This window comes from Hyperolius riggenbachi, chromosome 11, assembly GCF_040937935.1.
Source record: "Hyperolius riggenbachi isolate aHypRig1 chromosome 11, aHypRig1.pri, whole genome shotgun sequence".
Classification (NCBI taxonomy): Eukaryota; Metazoa; Chordata; class Amphibia; order Anura; family Hyperoliidae; genus Hyperolius; species Hyperolius riggenbachi.
In genome coordinates this window covers 75643536-75664727 of record NC_090656.1, presented here as the reverse complement: position 1 = coordinate 75664727, position 21192 = coordinate 75643536, and the positions used below count along the sequence as shown (strand labels likewise).

The 21192-nt window shown below is 47.9% G+C and overlaps 1 long non-coding RNA gene across 2 annotated transcripts in view; it reads right to left on the bottom strand.

Moving 5' to 3' along the window:
* The window catches only part of LOC137538327 (uncharacterized), a 78665-nt gene extending 58846 nt beyond the window's left edge, over positions 1-19819 (bottom strand). The window contains exons 1-2 of one of the 2 annotated variants that reach the window (XR_011024751.1): positions 19503-19819; positions 17043-17175 (exon numbers count right to left, since the gene is read on the bottom strand). This is a non-coding gene — a long non-coding RNA (uncharacterized lncRNA). The remainder of the gene's footprint in view (positions 1-17042; positions 17176-19502) is intronic. The other variant, XR_011024752.1, reaches the window with a different exon arrangement.
* Between the last annotated feature and the right edge of the window lie 1373 nt (positions 19820-21192).

Here is a 21192-nt window from a genome sequence, read left to right as displayed (position 1 = left end):
AAAAAGACATGAATTTTGTAAAAAAAAAAAAAAAAAAGACTTAACTTTCTGTGCTGACATTTTTCAAATAAAGTAAAATGTCCTATACATTTGAGAGCTAAAGTTATTCTGCTACATGTCTTTAATTAAAAAAAAAAACATTCAGTGTATATTTATTGGATTGGGTAAAAGTTATAGCGTTTACAAACTATGGTGCCAAAAGTGAATTTTCCCATTTGGAAGCATCTCTGACTTTTCCCTGTCCACCCTGGATAGTATAAATAGACCACATTTTGGAAAGAAGACATCCCAAAGTATTCACTAAGATTCATGGTGAGTTCATAGAAGATTTTATTTTTTGTCACAAGTTAGCGGAAAATGACACTTTGTGACAAAAAAAAAAAAAAGTTTCCATTTCTTCTAACTTGCGACAAAGAAAAAAAATAAATCTGCCACGGACTCCCTATGCTCCTCTCTGAATACCTTGAAGTGTCTACTTTCCAAAATGGGGTCATTTGTGGGGTGTGTTCATTGTCCTGGCATTTTGGGGGGTGCCTAATTGTAAGCACCCTTGTATAGCCTAAAGGTGCTCATTGGACTTTGGGCCCCTTAGCGCAGTTAGGCTGCAAAAAAGTGCCACACATGTGGTATTGCCGTACTCAGGAGAAGTAGTATAATGTGTTTTGGGGTGTATTTTTACACTTATATATATAAGATTTTATTTTTTGTCACAAGTAAGCGGAAATTGATTTTAATTGTTTTTTTTTTTTTTTTTTACAAAGTGTCATTTTCCGCTAACTTGTGACAAAAAAATAAATCTTCTATGAACTTACCATACTCCTAACAGAATACCTTGGGGTGTCTTTTTTCTAAAATGGGGTCATTTGTGGGGTTCCTATACTGCCTTGGCATTTTAGGGGCCCTAAACCGTGAGTAGTGTTGAAACCAAATGTCACAAAATGACCTGTGAAATCCTAAAGGTACTCATTGGACTTTGGGCCCCTTAGCGCAGTTAGGGTGCAAAAAAGTGCCACACATGTGGTATCGCCGTACTCAGGAGAAGAAGTATAATGTGTTTTGGGGTGTATTTTTACACATACCCATGCTGAGTGGGAGAAATCTCTCTGTAAATGGACAATTGCGTGTAAAAAAAATAAATCAAAACATTGTCATTTACGGAGATATTTCTCCCACCCAGCATGGGTATGTGTAAAAATACACCCCAAAACACATTATACTACTTCTTCTGAGTACGGCGATACCACATGTGACACTTTTTTGCAACCTAGGTGCGCTAAGGGGCCTAACGTCCTATTCACAGGTCATTTTGAGGCATTTGGATTCTAGACTACTCATCACGGTTTAGGGCCCCTAAAATGCCAGGGCAGTATAGGAACCCCACAAGTGACCCCATTTTAGAAAGAAGACACCCCAAGGTATTCCGTTAGGAGTATGGTGAGTTCATAGAAGATTTATTTTTTTGTCACAAGTTAGTGAAAAATGACACTTTGTGAAAAAAAAACAATAAAAATCAAAATTTCCGCTAACTTTTGACAAAAAAAAAAAAAAAAAATTCTATGAACTCGTCATACACCTAACAGAATACCTTGGGGTGTCTTTTTTCTAAAATGGGGTCACTTGTGGGGTTCCTATACTGCCCTGGCATTTTATGGGTCCAAAACCGTGAGTAGTCTGGAAACCAAATTTCTCAAAATGACTGTTCAGGGGTATAAGCATCTGCAAATTTTGATGACAGGTGGTCTATGAGGGGACACATTTTGTGGAACCGGTCAGAAGCAGGGTGGCCTCTTAAATGACAGGTTGTATTGGGCCTGATCTGATGGATAGGAGTGCTAGGGGGGGTGACAGGAGGTGATTGATGGGTGTCTCAGGGGGTGGTTAGAGGGGAAAATAGATGAAATCAATGCACTGGGGAGGTGATCGGAAGGGGGTCTGAGGGAGATCTGAGGGTTTGACCGAGTGATCAGGAGCCCACACGGGGCAAATTAGGGCCTGATCTGATGGGTAGGTGTGCTAGGGGGTGACAGGTGGTGACAGGAGGTGATTGATGGGTGTCTCAAGGTGTGATTAGAGGGGTGAAATAGATGCAAGCAATGCACTGGCGAGGTGATGAGGGCTGGGGTCTGAGGGCGTTCTGAGGGTGTGGGCGGGTGATTGGGTGCCCTAGGGTCATATTGGGGTCTAATCTGATGGGTAACAGTGACAGGTGGTGATAGGGGGTGATTAGTGGGTGTTTAGGGTAGAGAACAGATGTAAACACTGCACTTGGGAGGTGATCTGATGTCGGATCTGCGGGCGATCTATTGGTGTGGGTGGGTGATCAGATTGCCCGCAAGGGGCGGGTTAGGGGCTGATTGATGGGTGGCAGTGACAGGGGGTGATTGACAGGTGATCAGTGGGTTATTACAGGGGGGATAGAGGCATACAGTACACAGGGGGAGGGGGGGTCTAGGGAGAATCTGACGGGTGGGGGGGCGGTGATCAGGAGGGAGCAGGGGGCAGTTTAGGGTTAAAAAAAAATAGCGTTGACAGATAGTGACAGGGAGTGATTGATGGGTGATTAGGGGGGGTGACTGGGTGCAAACAGTGGTCTGGGGGGTGGGCAGGGGGGGTCTGAGGGGTGCTGTGGGCGATCAGGGGGAACGGGGGGGGGAATCAGTGTGCTTGGGTGCAGACTAGGGTGGCTGCAGCCTGCCCTGGTGGTCCCTCGGACACTGGGACCACCAGGGCAGGAGGCAGCCTGTATAATAGGCTTTGTATACATTACAAAGCCTATTATACACTTTACATGCGGCGATCCGGGTGCTAGTAACCCGCCGGCGCTTCTGAACGGCCGGCGGGTTACAGCGCGAGGGGGGCGGATAACCACGCCCGCCGCCGCCGATGGCCGTATTGCGGTCGTTTAGGCCCAGTCTTTGCCGCCGCCCATCGGCTGGGGGCGGTCGGCAAGTGGTTAAATTGGTAAATGTTATGTGAAGTTATAGGTACTCTGCATTAGCCACACCCGTGTTTTACACCCATGAATCAATCCCAAAAATGTACTAAGTGTGACATACATCACAAACCAGTAGGGTTATTGATTCTTAAAGCCATTTTTTGCCATTAAACCCCTTCCCCCAACCCCCATGGGAACATGCTTACACAAATAGTGTTAGTGTGCTATAAAGTGCATACTAATTGTTTCCTATGTGAGTCATAAGTTATACATCCTCTCACCCGACTGTGTACCAATACATGTGGCATGTCTACATCCAAATTATGGATATGCCAAGTTGAACATACATTTTGACTTCCAGTATATGATAAACCCTGCATGTAGCTGCCCATGTACTGTATACACAATTATTGGTGAGAAAGCAGTTGATGTTAATGTCTATATGTAGCCACAGGGGCCTGTGTGTTGAGTCTGAAGATCCGAGTTTGGGCCAGTTTCCACAGGGATAGTGATGCGAATGCGGCTACCTAGCCGTATCGCATCACTTCCGCTGGCGCCCGCGTGACTACCGCACTTCCAGGAGATGTGGAAGTGAATTGAGGAGATGGGAAGCGGCTGCGGGCAGATGTGCAAGAATCTGCAGCATGCAGCCGATTCTCTGATCGCTTCACCCGGCTCCGCACAAGCAACACGCAGTGGAAACTATTAAATTGCCGTGCATGTGTTTCAACACACCCGCGGTGCGATGCGGCTATGTAGTCGCATCGCACGGCTTCTAGTGGAAAAGGGCCCACTTTCTGACAGCTCTTTAAAGACGACGGGTAGTAAAGTTTTATACATACCTGGGGCTTCCTCCAGCCCCCTCCATGCAGATCACTCCCTCGCTGCCATTCAAAGCCTCCTGGATTCTACTGTAGCAGCGCCGTTATCTTCGGCCAGCCGGCGCAGTGTGACCAATCACACGCCCCCCATCTCGCTCCTGTGGTTGGGAGCGTTCTGATCCTGCACAGTAGTAGTGCGCAGGCGCAAAACACTTACGGCGACGGCAGCGCGGAGGCATGCGCAATACACCCGACTGGCCGTGGAGAACGAGGCCACTACAGGAAAGGAGGCATTGGACACTAGGGAGGGAGCTAGAGGAAGCCCCAGGTTTGTATAAAACTTAATTTCCGCTGTTTCAGGTACCCTTTAAAGGACAACTGAAGCAAGAGGAATACGGAGGCTGCCATATTTATTTTCTCTTAAGCAATACCAGTTGCCTGGCTGTCCTGCTGCTTCTGCCTCCAATACTTTTAGTCATTGACCCTGAACAAGCATGCAGCAGATCAGGTGTTTCTGACATTGGCGTCAATTCACCAGAGAGGATTTACTAAGAGAAAAAAGGTAGGTAGTTTATCTCATGAGGTATTTTAAAGTGACTCCGAGCTCACCCAAAAAAAGAAAGTTGTACTCACCAGGGGCTTTCTCCAGCCCAGTGCTGGTTGGGAGGTCCCACGCCGGCGTCCTGGCTCCTCTCCTTCTCCCTGCTCCGGAATGGCTGACAGGCCGCAGCCCGGGCGACACTCGGCAGAGTGTCGGGCTGCTCCTTCCGCGTATGACGCGGATTACGTCACACGCCGGCCGCCTCGCGTCATCACGGCGGCCGGCGTGAAAGTACTGCGCATGCGCGCTTTAATACGCGGAAGGAGCAGCCCGACACTCTGGCGGGTGTCGCCCGGGCTGCGGCCTGTCAGCCATTCCGGAGCGGGGAGAAGGAGAGGAGCCAGGACGCCGGCGTGGGACCTCCCGACCAGCACTGGGCTGGAGAAAGCCCCTGGTGAGTACAACTTTCTTTTTTTGGGTGAGCTCGGAGTCCCTTTAACACTCTGGAGTCAATTCACCAGTGTGAGAGGACAGAGAGAAAAGTGTTCGATAGCAGGGGATAATGGAGAGATATGCATGAGGAAAGTGTGAGAAAGCAGAGAGTTAGGTAATCGGTATTAATGATTTACATGGGATACTTTTCCTCTCTGTAAGCTTGAAAGTGAAGCATTGTAGGTAGGAGGCGGAGTTTTACCACTACCTGACCAGAGTATTCCCGCCTTTTACTGCTGGATCATATCATAAATCATATCACAAGTGAGTCTGAACTTCTTCACCACCTCTGTCTCAGTAAAATTATCAAGAACTGTTCTCTCACGAAAAATATGAGGGGCGATTAAACAGACCCTCCTCCTGCGCCTTCGTCTCCTCATAATAGAAGCAAGCTCTAAGGCCTAGTGCACACCAGAGCGGTTCGGCTGCATTTTGCGATCCGCTTGCGGCTGCGGATACGCTTGGGTAATGTATTTCAATGGGCTGGTGCACACCAGAGCGGGAGGCGTTTTGCAGAAACGCATACTCCCGGGCTGCTGCAGATTTTGGATTGTGGAGGCGTTTCTGCCTCAATGTTAAGTATAGGAAAAACGCAAACCGCTCTAAAAAACGGCACTTCAGGTGGTTTTTGTTACAGTAGCTGTTTAGTAACAGCTTTACTGTGACAATACATGAAATCTACTACACCAAAAACGCTTCACAAAACCGCAAAATGCTAGCTGAAACGCTACAGAAAAATAATAAAAAGCGTTTCAAAATCTGCTAGCATTTTGCGGATCTGCTAGCGGTTTTTGGTGTGCACCAGGCCTAACAGAGTAAGCTCAAAAGGCTCCATCTTCCACAGCAGCAGCTGCTGTGTGAAAACCACGATATCTCCAGGTTCATTCAGGGGATAAAGAGATGAAAAAATAATGAATGGCCACACCCCCTTTCTTCCCTGGTGAATTGTGATTTGGAGAAAAACTAACTACTAACTATCACTTATTTATCTCATACTTATCTCACATCTCTTGCATTTCTCTCTGTCGATATTTTCCCCTATACTTCTGGAGAATTGCTATTTGGAGATATCACAGGAGGTAAATTACCTCCCAAGAGATAAATAGGTTGGTAACCTCTGGTGAATTGACGCCATTGTCATATCTGCAAGATTAGCTGCAGCACGGTGGCATAGTGGTTAGCGCTCTCGTCTTGCAGTGCTGGGTCCCCGGTTCAAATCCCAGCCAGTTCAACATCTGCAAGGAGTTTGTATGTTCTCCGTGTGTCTGTGTGGGTTTGCTCAGGGCACTCCGATTTCCTCCCACATCCCAAAAACATACAAGTTAATTGGCTTCCCCCTAAATTGGCCCTAGACTATGATTCATGCACTACACGATACATACATAGACATATGCCTATGGTAGGGACTAGACTGTGAGCCCCTCTGAGGGACAGTAAGCGACAAGACTATATGCTCTGTACAGCGCTGCATAATATGTCGCCGCTATATAAATAATGCTTGTTTCTGGTGTTTTTCGGACACTACTGCAGCCAAATAGATAAGCAAAGCTGCCAGGCAACTGGTATTGTCGTTTAAGTTTACTTGACCCTCTTCATGATCTCCTAATTTTTTCAAGCCCACAAAATCTCATGCACCTAGGATCTGATCCAGGCGCAAGTATAAAGCAGGCTAATGAATGGATGCACTCAATTGGCGATAATTCAACTTGCGTTTAATGGATAAAGCTGCTCAACACGACATGTTTCAGAGGTTCCCCCATCTGAGGAAGGGGGGAACCCCATCTAAGAAAGGGGGGGGAACCCCGAAACAGTGTTGAGTAGCTTTATCCATTAAACGCAAGATTAATTCTCGCCAATTGAGTGCCTACTTCATTCGTTGTCTGGTTTCCTGTATGTGGAGGTGGTGACCCACAGAAGGATTGTGCACCGGCGAACCAGGCTGTAGCCCTGGGTGAGTGACAGTGCTGGGGTACATTTGTTTCTGATGCACAATGTTGCATGCACCCTCTTTCAATATTGGAAATATGTTTTTTTACTGCTCTGGTAGTCCCGCCCATATTGCAGATCACTTTCACACCACATAAGATATACAGTAACAGGTAATAAACTGTCAAATGGGGAATTCAAATTTTTGAAATGTGTTTGTTCTGTTGCATCGCAATACACGCTTTATTTAGCAAAGCCAGTGGTTTGCCGCCTCGACATTTCCTTGGATTTATGTATAGTATGACTCAAGTGTTCAAGCTGGAAAGCCTCCAATGGGGTTCCCACAGCACATGAACAAGCAGCGGGCAGGAGTTGTATATGTGCTATACTGGATAGACTAGCAGGTGCCCAAAAATGAATTTGTGTTCTCAGTGCTCTGCAGTTGACCTGAGGAAGCGGCTTACGCTTTGAAACGCCTATGTGCTGAATAAAAGTCTATACCTTTTTCTCATAGAGTTCTTCAAGCCTCCTTATTAACCCTCTGGGCGATACAATTATATCGCCCAGGAGAGGGCGCAGCACTTTTTAAAAAAAAAAAAATTTCTTTTTTAAATCATGTAGCGAGTCCTGGGCTCGCTACATGATAGCCGCTGCGCAGCGGCATCCCCCCACCCACTCCGATCACCTTCGGCGATCAGAGTAAGCAGGAACTCCCGTTCAGAACGGGATTTCCTGCTGGGCTTCCCCGGTCACCATGGCGACGTGGCAGGATGACGTATGCCGTGACGTCAGAGGGAGTCACGATTCACCCCTCAGCGCTGCCTGCCCTGATTGGCCAGGCTGCGCAAGGGGTCTGGGGGGGGGGGGGCTGCGCGGCACAGCGGGTAGCGGCGATCGGAAGTTACACGCAGCTAGCAAAGTGCTAGCTGCTTGTAACAAAAAAAAAAAATTATGCAAATCGGCCAACCAGGGCCTGAGAACTCCTCCTGCGCGACATACCCCGAGCTCAGCTCGGGATTATCGCTCAGGAGGTTAAGGTAGGATCAGTCCTTTTTATGTACTTTTATGATTTATTACTTCACAGTTCCACACTGAGCTCTGCAGTACTTTCCATTTTTTGGGTGCTTCCTGCTAGTCTATCCAGTTTCCCTCTGTTACCCTACTTCGGTAGGGGACTCAACCCACAACCTGGCTGTGGCATGAACTTCTTTTATTGAAGCAGTGGTTGGTACATCCTTCCTAAAGGCCAAGTGGGGATGGTACTTCACCTAAGTGGGCTCCCAGGCATACGTTTCATAAAGCCGCAAGGTAAAATAGGCACAGCTTCCAGCAAACTTAAAGAGGAATTGTCACAAAATCTTAAAATTTAAAAACACATACAAATAAGAAGTACATTTCTTTTAGAGTAAAATGAGCCATACATTACTTTTTTCCTATGTTGCTGTCACTTACTGTAGGTAGTAGAAATCTGACATTACGGACGGGTTTTGGAGTAGCCCATCTCTTCGTGGGGGTTTCTCAGCATGGCATTTACCTCTATTATAAAACCCTACTGTCTCTGCATCTCATGTCCCTGTGTGTGTCTCACATGCGCTCTGCGCAAGTGCAGGGACGCAGAGACATTGAGGGATAGTGACGCGCAGCGAGCAATGACAGGCGAAGGGGCAAATGGGCGGGCGCGAGGCGGAAATGTACGCACGCAGCGGGCGCATGCGCAGTGACAGACCTAGCCCATTTTTGAACGGACTTAGGTCCACTAGTTCTTTATAAAGACATTCCCTGAAAAAGATTATACAAAGATGCTGGAAAGCCTCCCTGCACACTTTTTGGGCAGTTGGACGGAGCAACTGCCATTCACTAAGTGTTTTTAAAAATAAAAGTACGGTACATAAACTTTTGCTACTTTAACTACCTAACAACCGTGTCACGCCAATGGGCGTGAACACGGCGGCAGCCCCAGGACCGCCTAACGCCGATTGGAGTCAAGTCCTGGAGCTGTAGTTTCCCAGGGAACGGCCGTGCACATGCGCGATCGTTCCCTGCCCGTTCACAGTACCGAGCTCTGCGATTAGCCTGCTAGCCGCCGATCACGGCTAGCAGACTATTTGTAAACAATATACAATACAATACAATACAATACAATAACATTTCTATAGCGCTTTTCTCCCATAGGACTCAAAGCGCTTAAGCTCTCTCAGATTCAGTAATTGGTAGTAGGGTGAAGTATTCACACAACAAAAATTATAATTCTGCAAATGCCAAACTGAACAGGTGGGTTTTCAGTCTGGATTTAAACACATCCAGGGATGGAGCTGTCCTGATCTGTTGAGGTAGGGAGTTCCAAAACGTAGGGGCAGCATGACAGAAGGCTCTGGGACCAAAAGTTTCCAAGTGGACTCTGGGTATGACTAGATTATTAGAACCTGTGGATCTGATAATGCGGGGATTGCTACGCAGCTGACACATATCTTTTATGTATCCAGGGCCCAGATTATTCAGGGATTTAAATGTCTGTAGGCCGATCTTGAATAGGACCCTCCATTCTATAGGTAGCCAGTGAAGGAAGTGCAGGACTGGCGTTATGTGGCAGTGACGGGGTTGGTTGGTTGGTTAGCAGTCTGGCAGCAGTATTCTGTATCAGCTGTAGGCGGTACAAGAACTTTTTTGGAAGGCCAGTGTAGAGAGCATTACAGTAGTCCAGTCGGGATGTGATGAAGGCATGGACTAAGGTTGGCAGATCTTCTGGGGGGATGAGGTGCTTGATTTATGCAATGTTCTTCAGGTGAAAATAGGATGATTTGAGTTCTGAAATTTAAATTCCCATCAATTAGAACTCCCAGGCTACGCACATGATCAGAGCTGCGTAGATCCGTGCCTCCTATTCCCAGTGATGAAGACTGCAAGTTAAGTTGTTTTGTTATCATGCTCTGCCCTCCAATCAGTAGGACTTCAGTTTTGTCTGCATTTAGTTTCAGCCAGTTGTCATTTATCCATTGCTGTAGTTCACGTAAGCAGGCGTTTATAGTTAGAGTTGGGTCTGTCACACCAGGCTTGAAGGAAAGATATAGTTGGGTGTCGTCTGCATAGCAGTGGTATGTCAGGCCATGTTTTTGGATTAGTTTTCCAAGCGGTAACATGTAAATCGTGAAAAGCAAGGGAAAAGAGGATTGAGCCCTGTGGCACCCCATACTTAAGTGATACAGGGGTGGACAGGAAGGGCCCCATAGACACTTTGTGGGTTCTGACCCTCAAGAAGGATTGGAACCACTGAAGAACTATGCCATCAATGCCGCAGTATTCCTGTAGCCTGTTTATCAAAATGGTATGGTCAACTGTATCAAAGGCTGCAGAAAGATCTAGCAGTATGAGGATCGAGCACTCTCCTCTGTCTCTTGCCATGAGCAGGTGGTTGCATATTTGGATGAGGGCAGTTTCAGTGCTGTGGTGTTTCCTGAAGCCAGACTGGAATTCATAACTGTTGTTTTGTAGGACTTTGGCTTCTAGCTGGAGGTAAACAGCTTTTTCAATTAGCTTGCTCAGAAAGGGGAGGTTAGAGACAGGTCTGTAGCTGGTCATTGCATCTGGGTCCAGGGAGGGTTTTTTGAGGAGGCTTGATGATTGCTTCCTTCAGTAAAGCAGGAAATATCCCTAGATTGTAAAGGAACAGTTAACAATTTTGAGGAATACCGGTACGAACAGGTCGGGGCAGTTCAACATGAACTGTGTTGGGCCAGGATCCAGGTCACAGGTAGTTAGGCGGAGGTGAAGGAGGATGCTTGATGTGACTTCTTCATCAATTTCTTTGAAGTTTGACCAAGGTGTTACGTTGTCTCTGCTAATGGTCTTCGGCGCTATATTAGGCTCAGATGCTGTAAGTTGGATGGCGGACCTTATAGTGGAGACTTTGTTTGAAGAAATGGGCAAATTGGTCACAGAGGTCTTTTGAAGACTCGATATTAAGTTTTTGACATGCCGGATTGCAGAGTTTTTCCACTGTGCGGAACAGTTGGGATGGTTTGTTAACTGCATTTGCAATCTCTTGTGATAGAAAGAATAATTTTTTTCCCGTGATTATCTTTTGGTAGTTCTTCAAGTGCAGGATTAAGGCATGTTTGTCTTCTGAGGACTGAGATTTGCGCCACAGTCTCTCAAGTTTTCAAAGGGGAAAGAAATCCCCTTTGTTTACATCAGTACAGTGCTGTGGTCTCCGGCAGTGCTGTACAAGATCGGTGATCCCCGGCCTCTGATTGGCCGGGGATCGCCATCCTCTGATAGGCTGATTCCTATAAGAGGCGGAGAACAGGACGGATCGCCGTCCTGTTAAAATAGGTGGAGGGGAGGGAGGAAGGAGAGGGAGGGGGACAGAGCGAGAGAAAGCCTCTATGAGGCAGGAAAAATAAAAAAATGACAGCAGCGATCGGACACCTCCGGCAGCATGTCCCCTTAGGGACAAAAATAGGAGGCGAGTCCGATCGCCATGTTTCTTAGCCAAGCTGTGCAGGAGGCTGAAAAGTCTGCACAGCCCAGTGCTGCAAAAATGAGCCTGGTCTTTAAGGGGGTTTAACACTGTGGTCGTCAAGTAGTTAAGAATAAAGAAAACCCTGAGAACCCCCCATGAGAAGATTGGCTAGTCCAAAATCTGTCAGTAATGTAAGATTTGTACTACTAACTAAGTGACAGCAACATAGGAGAAAAGTAATTTATGGCTCATTTTACTCTGGAACAAACGTACTTCTTATTTGCATAGGTTTACATGTATTTAAAATTTTAAGATTTTCGCGACATAGGTCTTTTAAATATCAGTATTGCACGGATATTTAAAACGAAACACCTGCGGTAAATACACTGTCCCGTAGTCACCTGCGGTAAATACACTGTCCCGTAGTCACCTGCGGTAAATACACTGTCCCGTAGTCACCTGCGGTAAATACACTGTCCCGTAGTCACCTGCGGTAAATACACTGTCCCGTAGTCACCTGCGGTAAATACACTGTCCCGTAGTCACCTGCGGTAAATACACTGTCCCGTAGTCACCTGCGGTACATACACTGTCCCGTAGTCACCTGCGGTACATACACTGTCCCGTAGTCACCTGCGGTAAATACACTGTCCCGTAGTCACCTGCGGTAAATACACTGTCCCGTAGTCACCTGCGGTAAATACACTGTCCCGTAGTCACCTGCGGTAAATACACTGTCCCGTAGTCACCTGCGGTAAATACACTGTCCCGTAGTCACCTGCGGTAAATACACTGTCCCGTAGCCACCTGCGGTACATACACTGTCCCGTAGCCACCTGCGGTACATACACTGTCCCGTAGCCACCTGCGGTACATACACTGTCCCGTAGCCACCTGCGGTACATACACTGTCCCGTCGTCACCTGCGGTACATACACTGTCCCGTCGTCACCTGAGGTAAATACACTGTCCCGTAGTCACCTGCGGTAAATACACTGTCCCGTAGTCACCTGCGGTAAATACACTGTCCCGTAGTCACCTGCGTTAAATACACTGTCCCGTAGTCACCTGCTGTACATACACTGTCCCGTAGTCACCTGCTGTACATACACTGTCCCGTAGTCACCTGCGGTACATACACTGTCCCGTAGTCACCTGCGGTACATACCCTGTCCCGTAGTCACCTGCGGTACACTGTCCCGTAGTCACCTGCGGTACATACCCTGTCCCGTAGTCACCTGCGGTACACTGTCCCGTAGTCACCTGCGGTACATACACTGTCCCGTAGTCACCTGCGGTACATACACTGTCCCGTAGTCACCTGCGGTACATACACTGTCCCGTAGTCACCTGCGGTACATACACTGTCCCGTAGTCACCTGCGGTAAATACACTGTCCCGTAGTCACCTGCGGTAAATACACTGTCCCGTAGTCACCTGAGGTAAATACACTGTCCCGTAGTCACCTGAGGTAAATACACTGTCCCGTAGTCACCTGAGGTAAATACACTGTCCCGTAGTCACCTGAGGTAAATACACTGTCCAGTAGTCACCTGCGGTACATACACTGTCCCGTAGTCACCTGCGGTAAATACACTGTCCCGTATTCACTTGCGGTAAATACACTGTCCCGTATTCACTTGCGGTAAATACACTGTCCCGTAGTCACCTGAGGTAAATACACTGTCCAGTAGTCACCTGCGGTACATACACTGTCCCGTAGTCACCTGCGGTAAATACACTGTCCCGTATTCACTTGCGGTAAATACACTGTCCCGTATTCACTTGCGGTAAATACACTGTCCCGTAGTCACTTGCGATAAATACACTGTCCCGCATTCACTTGCGATAAATACACTGTCCTGTATTCACTTGTGGTAAATTGTAACACAACAAATCAGCATGCGCCCGATGTTATCTAGTTATTTACCATTTTATACACTGTGCTCACAATAAAAGACCTTATTTTTCAATGGATATTACCAGTCTATAATTATCTAAATACAATGTTAATTAATAATGCACACAGGTATAAGTCATTGAAAAATAAGTGCTACTAATCAGCGATGTGGAGACGGTACAAAGATCCTTCGACTCCTCAAGTTAGGATTTCATCGGCTTCTCGACTCAGACTCCTCCTGTGTAGATCCTTAAATAGTTTGAAGGCATTTGGTCTTATTGTGGGAGCAAAATTCAACCTTCGTCTCAGGAGTGACAAGTCCCCTTCTGAGAGGTCATAGGTGGAAATGTTAAAGATTTTTATTGTGGTTGTTACTTCCCGGGACTTCTCAATCTTCTTCCTTTTTTGCTGTTGGCCCCTTCTGCCCCCTCTGACTCCTCTCCTCCTTCTCTTTCTAGAGGTTTCCTCACTGCCACTGGATTCGGGCATGCCCCTCCTTCTGGTGGGAATCCCCCATGAGCCTTTCCCTAACGACTGTGACAGTTTGTGCTCGATGTCCAGTCCGCACTCAACATCTCACCCTCCCTTACATTTAAGGGATCAGCGGCTAGATTTCTCACTATCACTGCCCGTTCCTTGGGCACACACACTCCCAATGTCCTGCAGCGCCCAACACGTAACTTTGCAGCATTTAATGTCCATTTGTCAGTAGTGCAATCTAGTATTGGCTTTAAACATGCAATTTATCATTGGCATAACTTTGTATTCCAACGGGTGCACACTTGCCATTAGCATCCCTAAAGCCTAACTGAAATAGCTCACCTGCACTTGTCTACAAGTATAGAGACACACACTATCAATTTTAATAACAGTTTCTTTAATGTAAAATGTATTTGTTGTTATATTGTCTATTAAAATATACATGTATCAAATAGCGAGCCCCGAGAGGCGGCTCCATTTACGCATTGGAAACTCCCTTAGTTTCCTCCTCCTCCTCTCCCATACGAGGGTAGATAAAAGACTGCCGTCCCCGCCACCTGACGAAGGCGTGGTTAACGCTGAAACGCGTCGTGATGTCAGACGGCATCCCCGTGACCTGGCTCCGCCCACCGCTTCCAGCTCCCCACCAGTGACATCGGTCCCCGCCGCTCTGGCCAAGCGCGGGTGAGAGAAGAGTACTGTCGGCAGGCCTGACAGGCGCATGTACCAACTTACACACTGTGAGTGTAACTTTTAAAGCGTGTCATTTTTAGTAAAACGTTTTTATTGCACTAAGGGTGCGCTCCTGTTTCTTTTGTAGCTTCATGATACACTATCGCATCCGCTCCATATTATCTAGTTATATGCCGTTTTAAGTTGTCTCCTAGCTCATAGACTGCGCTCACATTAATAGCCCTTACTTTGATGGATTATTACCAGTCTATCATTATTTAAAGGGAACCTAAACTGAAAAGGATATGGATTTTTCCTTTTTTTAAATAATACCAGTTACCTGACTCTCCTGCTGACCCTGTGTCTCTAATACTTTCAGCCACAGCCCCTCAACAAGCATGCAGATCAGGTGCTCTGACTGAAGTCAAACTGGATTAGCTGCATGCTTGTTTCAGGTGTGTGATCAGCCACTACTGCAGCCACAGAGGTCAGCAGGACTGCCAGGCAACTGGTATTGTTTAACAGGAAACATCCATATCCCTCTCAGTTTAGGTTCCCTTTAATGTTGTATATATACAGTAAATGCAACACTAAATAATGACACAGGTGTTAGTCGTTGGGAAATAAGTGCTACTAATGAGAGCAAAGTCTATCAGCTATGAGACAACATAAAGTGATAAACCAGCAGGAGCATGCTGAATTGTAATTGGTAGGTATATTCAAAAAAGCCATTTGCTCGTAAAATATCAGTCTTTAATACAGATTTTTTTTAAAAATTTACAAATACTCTTATACAGAACCCCGTGCCCAATCATATAAGCTATGCCTGATCCCTGCTATGAGCACACACTACGTTATCAATGTCCTCGATGTGTCGCTCACCATACTTCCTTTCCCATGCCTATCTTAATTCTTAAAAAAATAATAATAATAATAATAATAAATATAATATAAATATAAATAAATATATATATATATATATATATATATATATATATATATATATAGCCGTGCCTGAATTAGCCACTTGACGACTGCAGTGTTAAACCCCCCCCCCCCTAAAGACCAGGCACATTTTTTTACTACTGGGTTGTGCAGGCTTTTCAGCCTCCTGCACAGCCCAGGTAAGGAATGTGGCGATCAGACTCACCTCCTATTTTTGTTCCTAAGGGGACATGCTGCTGGAGGGGTCCGATTGCCACTGTCACTGTTTTTTCTTCAGCCTCAAAGAGGCTATCATGGCCGCTATCCCCCTCCCTCTCTCTCTCCTCCCCTCTTCCTGTACAATTGAGCAGGACGGCAATCTGTCCTGCTCTCCGCCTCTCATAGGCAACAGCCTATGAGAGGACGGCGATCCCCGGTCGGGGATCGCCGATCTTATACAGCGCTGAGGCCACCGGCAGCGCTGTACGAATGTAAACAAAGCCCCCTTTGTTTACATTCGTACAGCGCTGCCGGTGGCCTCCCATTTAGTTTACAAGCAGCCTGCTAGCCGCGATCGGCGGCTAGCAGGGTAATCACTGGCAGGGAACAATCGCGCATGCGCGCGGTCGTACCCTGGGAAACTGCAGCCCCAGGACTTGATGCCAATTGGCGTTAGGTGGCCCTGGGGCTGCCGCCACGGTCACACCCATTGGCGTGAGGCGGTCGTAAAGTAGTTAACTTACGCTGCAATTAGCGTGAGCGCTTCCCGGAGTCGGTGTGCCCTTTATGTCTCCGCTAGCATTGTATATGTGCTATGGAATTATTGTAATATGCGGGTGAAGCTACACAGGAGGGCGCAGCAGGATCTTGCATGACCCAATCGGTGGAGTATCTGCCAGCTTCAAGCCTCAAGTCTCTGTACGTGTGACATGTGGCGTAACATAGGAGGTGTAGTTAACAAAATGCTAGAAGACTAGCGCTGCTTAGTTATGCCCTTTAAAATGTAGTGGTTTCAGAGTTGGATTGCCTCCTTCATATCAAACATGTACCACTAAAAGGATAGCACTACACAAAATACAGAAAGAAGCTAGTGTTCGCAAAAGACATAATGATGTCCACGTGGATCGTGTATCAATACATTTCCAAACATGTTTAAATGATCCTCATGATGCTGGCTGCTTGTACATCATGGATTTTTAATACTTAAAGTGAATGTTTACCTGTTTTAAAAACAAAAAGTCAGATACTCACCTAAGGAGAGGGAAGGCTCGGTCCTAATGAGCCTTCCCTCTCCTCTCCCGGTGCCCGGTCCCGCGCAGGTTCCCCCGTGGCAGTATTCAACCAGTTCGGTCAAATACTGCCACTTCCGCATGCCGAAGGGAGCTTTCGGAATGCTTCGGGAGCACTCGGGCTCCCGATGACGCGGCCGCTCCTTACTACGCATGCGCGAGCGCCCTCTATGACGCGCTCGCGCGTATGGAGCGGCCCGTCTTCGGAAGCCCGAGTGCTCCCGAAGACCTCCGAAGTCCCTGCGGCGGCGGACGCGAACGGGGGAGCCAGCGCAGCACCGAGGGCACCGGGAGAGGAGAGGGAAGGCTCATTAGGACCGAGCCTTCCCTCTCCTTAGGTGAGTATCTAACTTTTTGTTTTTAAAACCGGTACCCATTGGCTTTAATAAATGAGCTTATTTTTTACTGAAGACTGTGCTGACTCATTGGAACTTATATATTGGAACAGACCTGAAGTGCACAGGTGACTGGAGTCGAGAGCACGTCTGGATCATTTTCCTAGTCCTCCACTGATGCTTGCCTCACACTGCTTTGGCTGAATGATCCTCAGGCCACAATATTCATCCATAAACCCACCACCACACCCGATGTGATCAGACTCACCGGATGGGAAGACCCACAAAGCAGGTCTAATCGCACACTGGGAGGATGCTTATGGTCGTCCCCCACCACACTGGCCGAGATGTCGATCAGATCATATGCGATAGTCTCTTCAATTCATTTATCATTAAGAAACCTCGAGAAAGAATGAAAAGAAACCTTGAGAAAGAGTACCTTAGTGTAAAACTATTAAAATAACATAATATTGCACTCACAAGTTTCCCGCAGAATCAGCACAGCACGCTTTTTGTTTTATTTTGCGCATACAGGCTCTCCCCCATTTGCTGGGCACTGGCTGGTTCCAAGTCCACCCTTGATTGGCACGCTTACAAATCACGTGTGCGGGGATATCAACACTGCCTCAAGTGTCTCACACAGCTCTCATTTCCACACTAGAGTGGAGTGTGGATGCGGAATAGAAAGCTGTGTGACACACCGAGGCAGTGTTGGTATTCCCGCAAATGTGAATCGTAGGCGTGCCGATCAAGTGTGGAGCGGTGGAGACTGAGCCAGCCGGTGCGCAACAAGCCGCTTTCAGACCGGCAGCTGACAGACTGTGAATTCACCACCTGTCAGCAGCTCTCCTGCAACAGCCAGGTGCTAGTTAGTGCTCAGTACCAGCGTTAGACGAGTGCCCCCCCCCCCCCCCCCATCTGCTCGATGCCAGGGCCTGCAGTTCAGCGAGCTGGCAAGGGACAAGGATTCTATTGATTTAACTTTAACAGACACCTAAACTGATGAAGAAAAAAAAAACAAGATTGACTTACCTGGGCCTTCTACCGGCCCCCTGCAGTTGTCATGTGCCCGCCCCGATACTTAACGGTCCCCTGTCACGGCTGTGTTTGGATTTTGCCAGTCAATGAGTACTCTTCCTTGTATGCGTTCTTGTTGCCGGGAGCGTCCTGAGCAGGCGCAATAGAGATTTCCTCGTACTGTGCCTGCACAGAATGCTGACGGGAGTGGCGAGGATGTGCATTGGCCAGGGCTGCACAGGTGCAGTGGCCATCGAATGGCTCAGTTGGCAGAGTCAAAATAGAACCACGGAGGAGGACCAGAGAATCCTTGAGTACCGGCGAGGACACAGGGTGACTGCAATGTAGAAGCGCCAGGTAAGTTTAACTTTTTTTTTCCTGCATCAGCAACACTTTAAAGAGAATCTGTATTGTTAAAATCGCACAAAAGTAAACATACCAGTGCGTTAGGGGACATCTCCTATTACCCTCTGTCACAATTTCGCCGCTCCTCGCCGCATTAAAAGTGGTTAAAAACAGTTTTTAAAAGTTTGTTTATAAACAAACAAAATGGCCACCAAAACAGGAAGTAGGTTGATGTACAAGATGTCCACACATAGAAAATACATTCATACACAAGCAGGCTGTATACACCCTTCCTTTTGAATCTCAAGAGATAATTTGTGTGTTTCTTTCCCCCTGCCACTATCTTCCACTGAAGTGTCAGGCTGTTTCTCCCTGCAGAGTACAGACAGCTCTGCCTGTATGTAATTCCTCAGTATGTGAAAGCCCAGCCAGCTCAGAGGAGTATTTATCCAGCTTGTAAAAGATATGAGAGAAGAGAGAAGCTGCCCTAATTTAAATAATACACAGGCAGTGTGCAGAGAGGGGCCAGGAGGGGGGAGATGCATCACAGAACCACAACACTGAAGAACTTGGCAGCCTTCCAGACACAGGCTGACAAGAGAGAGATAAGTTGATTTATTACAGAGATGGTGATAGTAGAATGTGCTGCAGTAAGCCAGAACACATTAGAATAGCTTTTGGAACTTGTAGGATGATAAAAAACAGGATGCAATTTTTGTTACGGAGTCTCTTTAAAGGAATCATCAGCCAAATTTTTAAAAATGAGGTTCACCTGGGCCTTTCTCCAGCCCCTTGCAGCCGACTGTCCCACGCCGACCGCTCCCCGCCGACGCCCTGGGCTCCACACATGGTGCAAGAGCCGACCACGGGGTCGGCCTTACTGCACCTGCGTAAACCGCCGCTTTCAATCAAGCCCACGTGGTCCGCGGTACACTGCGCATAACTACTGCACCTGCCCCGTGCGCTGCGGACCATGTGGCCATGATTGACAGCGACGCTTCGCGCAGAAAGGCAGACCGCGGGCCTCTGCACCGTGCGGGGAGCCCGGGACGGCAGCAAAGAGCAGAACGGTCAAGGTGGGACAGTCGGCTGCAAGGGGCTGGAGAAAGCCCCAGGTAAATAAACCTAATTTTTTACATTTTGGCTGGCAGCTCCTTTGTGTGCTATTTTCACAATTTATGGTGAAATGTTGGAGCACAGACACAGCATACACAGCTCACACATCGCAGCATACACAGCAATGCAACATACACTCCCTCATATTTCCCAGTTGCACGTCACCTCCATCCTCCAGGTAGCAATAATAATTAAGGCAGAGAGTCTAGTGGTGGTGACAGGCTGGGGGACTAGGGCTTCATTTCCCTACCAGCATGGCAGAGCAGTAGCAGAGGTCACGTGGCACTGCAGGTGCCATCCTCAGCGGTACACGAGAGGTCCGCGTGCGTCACAATAGCTGCCATGACGTCATCCTCAGACAGAGCAGCGGCAGCGACGGAGACAGACGTGTGGCCTGTCTCTGCATCTCCGATAGCCAGGAAGGAACTCTCAGGCCCGGCATACATACACCAGCAAGAAGCAGAGTACAGAGAACGGCTGTCCTGATAGTAAAGTCCCGGAGCTCCCCCTAGCGGCCGGTAGTAGAAATGACACCATATAAGGTAAAATGCTCGTCCTTGGCTGATACATAATGTAGTAGACTGTAAAAAAAAAAAAAACAGAATTGCCCAATCAGTGTCTTTTCTAGGGCAGATCTTTGCCCTGAATTGCTGCTTAGGGCACTTTAATGTTACCCTCGAAAAGGGTGCACGGGATACCGCAAAAAGCCCCGCCCCTACGCGCGCTAAGCCCCGCCTCTATTCGTCAAGCTCCGCCCCCAGTCATATGCTTGTGCGCAGCGGGCTGGGAGACTGGCGAGGAGAATGAAGTGAACCCTTTTGCTGTAATGGAGTCTGACGTAGGCAAGACCACCAGAGGCCACAGCCTCAGCATACACAGCACACGCTCCGTCACATTTCCCAGTTGCACCTCATATCCCTCCAGGTAGCTGTGTCTGCAGCAATAATAAAGGCAGTGCAGAGAGTCTAGTGGTGGTGACAGGCTGGGACTAGGGCTTCATTTCCCTACCAGCATGGCACAGCAATAGCAGAGGTCACGTGGCACTGCAGGTGCCATCAGCAGCGGTACGAGTGGCCCGCGTGCGTCACAATAGCTGCCATGACGTCATACTGGCATACATCGTCCTCCCAGACAGAGCAGCGCGGAGACAGACGTGTGACCTCTCCCCGTATCCCCGATAGCCAGGAGCTCTCAGACCCGACATACCCCGGCAAGAAGCTCCAGGAACAAGCAGTACAGACTACAGAGAGCGGCTGTCCTGATAGTAGAGACCCGGAGCTCCCCCTAGCGGCCGGTAGTAGAAGTGACACTGTAAGGGAAAATACATGCGATGTATATAGATTTATGAGAGTCGGAATTCGTAGAGTTCTGAATGATGTTTATCCTTGGCTGATAAATGATGTACTGCCGTGAAGGTCATTTAATAGCAATTATACATTAACCAATCCGCGTCTTTTCTAAGGCAGATCTTTGCCCTGAATTGAGGCTTAGGGCAGTATAATGTTCCCTTCCAAAAGGATGCACGGGATACCGCTAAGCCCCGCCTCAAACATTTGTTAAGCTCCGCCCCACAGTCATAAGATTGTGCCCGCGCAGCGGGCTGGGAGCCTGGAGAGGACAATGAACCCTTTCTCTGTAATGGAGTGTGATATGAGCAATGCCAGAGCCCACAGCTCAGCAGTACACCGCACATCAGCGTACACAGCGCAGCTCACACGGCGCACGCTCCCTCACATTTCCCAGTTGCAGGTCACCTCCATCCTCCAGGTAGCTGTGTCTCCAGCACAGGGGCCTAGCTTGGGGGTCGGGGTAGGACAAGTGCCCCCGGGCGCTGGGTCCCCAAGGGCGCCTAGCTGCAGTGTCTTTTTTTTTTCTTTAAACGGAATTTTCTCACCGCCAGAGGCGCTGGTGTGAATGTAGTATAGATGCCATAGAATTAG